General features: G+C 50.4%; 1 long non-coding RNA gene across 1 annotated transcript; it reads left to right on the top strand.

Annotated features, from left to right (window-relative positions):
* Positions 1-4,327: 4,327 nt before the first annotated feature.
* Positions 4,328-5,285, top strand: LOC140699735 (uncharacterized). The gene is made up of 2 exons (XR_012077985.1): positions 4,328-4,435; positions 5,084-5,285. It is a non-coding gene; the product is annotated as an uncharacterized lncRNA (long non-coding RNA).
* Positions 5,286-5,896: the final 611 nt, after the last annotated feature.

Below are 5,896 nucleotides of genomic sequence, written 5' to 3'. Positions count from 1 at the left end.
GAATGAATGAATATAATCAACTTTTCTGTAGATGACACAATGTGGAAGTCCATCTATCAGTGGTTTTAGGTTATTCGTACCATTTTAAATATCCAGTTTGGCTATTAACTGCCCACAGCACAAGCCGCCATACTGTACACCTCCTAATACATGTGCAAATCACAGACATCACCATCGTCATCATTAACACTAAAAAGTAAGAATTTCTCAAATAGCTTTTCTGTTGTTTTCCTGTCCTCTGTTTCATTCATTTCTCCTTCAACCTTTATCATTTCCTTTTTCTGCTGACTGTGGGCTCTGTTTGTTCTCCTTTCAGGCACAGGGTTAGCTCGTTTATTTGGGGTCTTCCCTGCTGCTTAACGTAGGTCTTTGTTGCTGTGAACCCCCCTCTTGGAAATGCCTCTGCTGAATTCCATACGTTCTGGTACGTTGTGTTTCCACTTTGGTTTGTTTCGAGACCCTTTTTCAGTTCCCCTTCGATTTCTGGTTTGACTCCCTGGCTGCTCAGGAGAGTGCTGCCTAACTCCCATGTGCACTCATGAATTTTCCGTTTTCCTTCTGCTGTGGATTTCTGATTTCGTGCTGCTGAGGTCAGGGAAGTTGCCTGGTATGAGTTCAATCTCCTCGACTTTGCTGAGTGTTGAGGCCCAGCGCATGGTCAGTCACAGAAGATGTTCCACGTGCCCTCGAGAGGCATGCGTATTTCGTTCTTCTGTGCGTGTCCGTTTGGTTTTCAGTGTAGCTCAAATCTGCTGTTTCCTCTTTGGCTCTCTGTCTGGATATTCTGTCCGTTGCTGTCAGTGAGGTGCTGAAGTCCCCAGCTGTAATTGTGTTACAGTTTATTTCTCCCTTTGGCTCTTTCAGACTTTGCTTTGTGTATCCGGGTGCCCTGATGTTGAATGCATAAATACTACAATCATTCTGTCTTCCCGATGGATGGACCCCTTTACCATTTTCCTTTTACCAGTTTCAGTTTACAGTCTTATTTTGCCTGGCAGAAGCATAGCTTGCTTCTTTTGGTTACTGTTTGCTTGAGATGACTTTCTTCACCCCTTCATTCTCAGTCTATGTGTATCTTTAAGTCTACAGTGAATCTCTTCTAGGCAGCATATCTTTGGATGCTTTGGTTTTGTTTGATACATTCAGCCATTCTGTGTCTTTTGGTTGGACAATTTAGCCCATTTACATTTAAAATAGTTGACAGATAAGGACTTACTATTGCCATTTTTGTTGTTTTCTGGATATTTTGTAATTAATTGTTTCTCATTTCTTATCCTTCTGTCTTTTTTGTGTTTTGATTCTCCTGGCATCCATATGCTTTGACTTCTTTACCATGTTCTTTTGTGTAATTGCTGCAGACTTTCCCCTGTGGTTGCCATGAGGCTTCCAAAATATCTTAAAATTATAACCCAGTATTTTAAGTTGATAACAACTTAAGTTCAACAGAATTCTTAACCTTTAGACTTTTACTTCCTCTCATCCTCCCATTTTAGGTTATTACTGTCACAATTTACATATTTTTAATATCTTGTAACTAATAACATATTGGTTTAGTTATGATTTTTAATACATTTACTTCTTTAACTTTTAGAGTTGTAAGTGAATTATGCACCACATTACAAAATTATAGAATCTAACTTTAACTCTATTTACCGTGTAGTGAGTTTTACACTCCCTTTTTGTAGTTTTATATTGTTAATTTGCATCTGTTTACATCCACTCAAGGAACTCCCTTTAGCATATCTGTGAGGCAAGTCTAGTGGTGATGAACCCCTGGACTTTCATTTGTTCAGCAAAGTCTTTAATCCTACTTCATTTCCGTAAGACAGCTTTGCGAGGTATAATACTCTTGGTGGACAGTGTTTTCTTTCAGTATTTTGAATGTGCCATTTTATACGCTCTGGGTCTGAAATGTTTCTGTTGAAAAATCTGATAGTCTCATGGGGCCCCCTTGTATGCAACTTCTATATTTCCTCTTGCTGCTTTTAAATTTTTTTCTTTGTCTTTGGCTCTTGAAAATACGGTTATAATATGTCACAGTGTACCTCTATTCAAGGTCAACCCATTTGGGGTCCTTTGGGTCTCATGAATCTCTGGATATCCATTTCTCTCCCCAGGTTCAGGAACCTTCCAGCCTGAGTAATCAGGTTTCTCTCCCAGACCTTACAGGTTTTCTTTGTCACAGACCAGTCTTCACCAGTCAGTTCAGCCTGGGTTTCCGGGCTTGTCTGTGGGCACTGTCCCCGGGCAGTGAGGGGCTTGCTATTACAGCCTATTTTGGGGGAAGGAAGCTGCTGGAGCCCTGTGCTTGGGGGTGGGGGTTGTGCCCTGGCGGAGAACAGTTGGGTGGCACAGCTGGCTTGGTTCCCACCCAAGCAGGGCTGCAGGACGGGCTCTGCAGCTACCTGGCCCCTCTGCCAGGCCTGGGGTGTGTTTGGGATGGGGTGTCACCTTCGGTGGGACTAGGAGTTAGCGCCCTGCCCGAGCAGGGCGGCAGGACAATACCGAGAGGCTGTACAGCTCACTGCTTGGGGACCCGAATCAGGCAAGAACATGCACCTGCTCAGATGAGGCACTGATTTTGCTGTGCAGACGGGGAAGCCGTAGGCTGTGCTCTCTGTTCAGGCGCCATTGTGTGCAGAGCAGCTGAGGGGGCCTTCCCCAGGTGCGCAGACCAGCTGACGGCTAGGCCGGGCGACGGGCAGCGCTGTGGACTAGATTCTCGGGCCGGGTTCAGCAGGAGAAGCAGCTCTGAAACCCATAAGCTCTTTGCTCTCTTACTTCAAGCCGACCCAGGCCCAGGTCCCCTGGCTGAACAGGCATTGGCTTTGCTCTGCAGACCATGGGTTCTGCCTGTCCTTCTCTCAGTCCGTCTCTGCTGGCCGTGCCGCCTCCAGGTGTCCTCACCAGCCCCTCGGGTCGGGCGGGGCTGGGGCCACCGCGGGCGCCCCGTGACGCAGACTTGGCCGGGTGTGCGCAGACCACGCTCCAGGGCCAGCGGACTCCTCAGCTGAGCGTCTGAACCGGACAGATGCGTACCCGCTGGGTGCCCTGGTCGGAGGCCACCCGACCTGCTTCTGCAGGTGAGCAAAGCTGCTGGCCGCGAAGACGACTGGGCCCCGGCCAAGCTCGTGCGCCGGCTGCTGAGCGCCGCTCTCCGCGCGCCGTCCCAGCCAGGCTCTCGGTGCCGGCGCCCCACGGCTTCCCCTGCCCGCCCCGGAGTGAGAGGTCGGCGTCGGGGCTCCCACGGGGCAACCCCCCATGCTGGCGGGGAGCTGGTGGTCCCCCGGGCTCTCTGCTGCCCCGGAGGGACCGCAGGCTCCGGGGAGCGCGCCCCACGTGGCGCTGCGCCGCCGGCCGAGGCGCCGCGGGGTCAACGCGCAGCTCCCGCGGTCCCCGTCCCGGCCGCCCGCCGCCTCCGGGTTCTGTCGCTCTCGGTCGTTGGTGGTTCTTGCGAGGGGAGCGAAGCCAGGAGTGACGTAGCTCCCACCTCCGTCTTTATAGACGAGGTCAGGCCAGAGCCCAGGGCAGACGACTGACTGTCCACAGACGACCAGGACAGAACTTCCCTAATTCTTGTCCTCTAAACGTTCGGGAATCCTGGTTTGCGAAACTGAGGACAGGTTTTCCCCAGGACCCCCTCCCCCTGCCCGCCTTCCGCTGTGAACTGCTTAAGGTCCGCACAGACGCAGCTCTTGTGCCTCCTCCAGGCGGGCCTCTTGGTCAAGGAGCCGAGTGCTCGGCCCCGGAGCAGGCGGTCGGAAGGGCGCCCTCAGACGGGGCCTTTGCAGCGGCTCCGAGTCGAGCCCAAGACATGCTCGCGTTGAAAGGAAATCGCCAGCAACGGGCTCCGGCCGCCGTCTTGCCCTCCCCCACCCCCCCCCTTCCCCGGGGACAGCGGGCCCAGCGCTCAGCAGCGCCCCCTCTGGGCGGACAGCGCCTCAGCGGCGCGGATCGGCGTGTAGGTGCGCGACCGGCGCGCTCGGCTCCGGCACCGGGGGCGCTCTCCGGCGTCTTAACTGGTTCGCGCGGAGACACACAGGACCTCTGCGCGGCGCGCTAGGCGGCTCCACGCGGTCCCCGCCGCAGGAGGCTGCGCTCTGGCCTGCACGCGGGCTGGGGGAGCGGCTTCCCGGGCGGGTCGGAGCGCGGGCAGCGCCCTCCGCTCGCCGCACTTGACGAGGCTTTGTCCCCGGGGTCCCTGCTGCCGCGAGGAAGCGCTCCAGGCGGCCTGCTCAGGGCTGAGCCGGGCCGCTCCTCCCGCGCTTACCCCTGTGCGCGACCTGCGGCGCGGGCACGTCTCCTCTTCCCTCCGCCCGGGGCGCGGTGAAGGGGCGGCGGGCGCCAGACGCTCGGCCGCGGGGACGGCTGCTTCCCCAACACGTCTCTGTGGTAGCCCACGCTTGCTGCTGCGAAGTGCCGTTCATGAGAGCAGGTACCTTACTTCTCAGAAGATCCCCATTTCCTGGCCTAATGGAAAATGATCCTTCTTAGCTGTTAGTGGTCCTGTGGGAGGTGGCGTTAGAGCCCGTTTCCTCGACAGAATATGCCACGAGGCGATGCCTTCACGTAACACTGTTACATTCAGCGTCTGATCCCCTCGACGTCGTTAGAGCCAACGCCCGTGCGCGAGCTGCTGAACCAGAGCTGATGCATAGTCACTAGTAAATGTACACATGAGGTGTTCAAAGTATGAAATTGTTAATCATGGAAGTTTGGTGGGGTTTTTTGGCAAGTTAAAAACTCAGTAAAATTCAAATATATGTTGATGAACGTTATTGCAGCTCTGATCTCTTTGACGTATAATTTTCAAACTTAGTTTCTTAATTTTGAATTTGACCTGAAATCTCATTACCTTTTTTTTAGGGGGGGGTGGTAAGTAGATTTTTATTTATTTATTTATTTATTTATTTATTTAGTGGAGGTGCTGGGGATTGAACCCAGGACCTTGCACATGCTAAGCACACACACTACCGCTGAGCTCTACCCTCCCCCATCTTTAACTTTTTATTTTGGGCCAAATATGTAGAAAATGCTAGCATAATTGAATGTAGAAAGCCAGTAATTGTTTTTCATGTCACAGAAAGAATCAGTTCAAGATAGAAAGCAGAATGATGTAAGGATCCTGGACAGGAGGAATGCTTCCTTCAATGAGAACTTGAATTAAGCTTACTACCTCTGTGGCTATTAAAAACACACGTTTTGTTTAAAATGAACATATCAAATTACAAATCTAATGAGTGTTAGCACTTGCTTATACTGTAATAATAAAAATTATTATAAAGTCCTTGAAAACAGTGTGTGTCATTATGGGATACACTCTCTTAATCTGTGGTTTACACTGGTGGTTAATTTCCCCGATTCAGATAGTATATAGGTAGCTCTATTCGCCTTGTTTTAGGGAGTATGCATTCCTAATTTGTAAAGCCCAGATTTATAAGTTTTGCAATTTTGATATGTTTCCTTAGCTCACAGACTTGAGCTTGGATGAGAAAGGAAAGTAGCCTCTTAACGGATTTATCAGCATAGAAAACAGCGAAGTTCAATTTATTGAGATTAACATACAGGAAGTGTGGATTTTTCTTCTCTTGGTTACTGTTGTGGATAAATTAAAGCTCAGAATTTGGAAAGGAGTTCGTTTCTCTCTGCACATTAAGCTTCTTAAGCAAATACACATTTGGCTGCAGTGAATGCCGTCCGTTTGAGGAAATGTGAAAACCAGGGCTTAGAATGACACGTCAGTGCGATCTACTGTGGGTTCTCAGTGCTTAGGGATTATGAGGGAACAGTGGACGTGCTAGGTGGTTGGTGTTTGAGCACATTTCCTATTTGAACAAGCATTTAAGTATACCTATCTCTTTAATGATTCTTTTTCCATTTATTTCTTACAATTTTT

This window comes from Vicugna pacos, chromosome 11 (genome assembly GCF_048564905.1).
Source record: "Vicugna pacos chromosome 11, VicPac4, whole genome shotgun sequence".
NCBI lineage: Eukaryota > Metazoa > Chordata > Mammalia > Artiodactyla > Camelidae > Vicugna > Vicugna pacos.
Note: the sequence above shows the minus strand (reverse complement) of the source record. Positions and strands in the feature narration are given on the sequence as shown.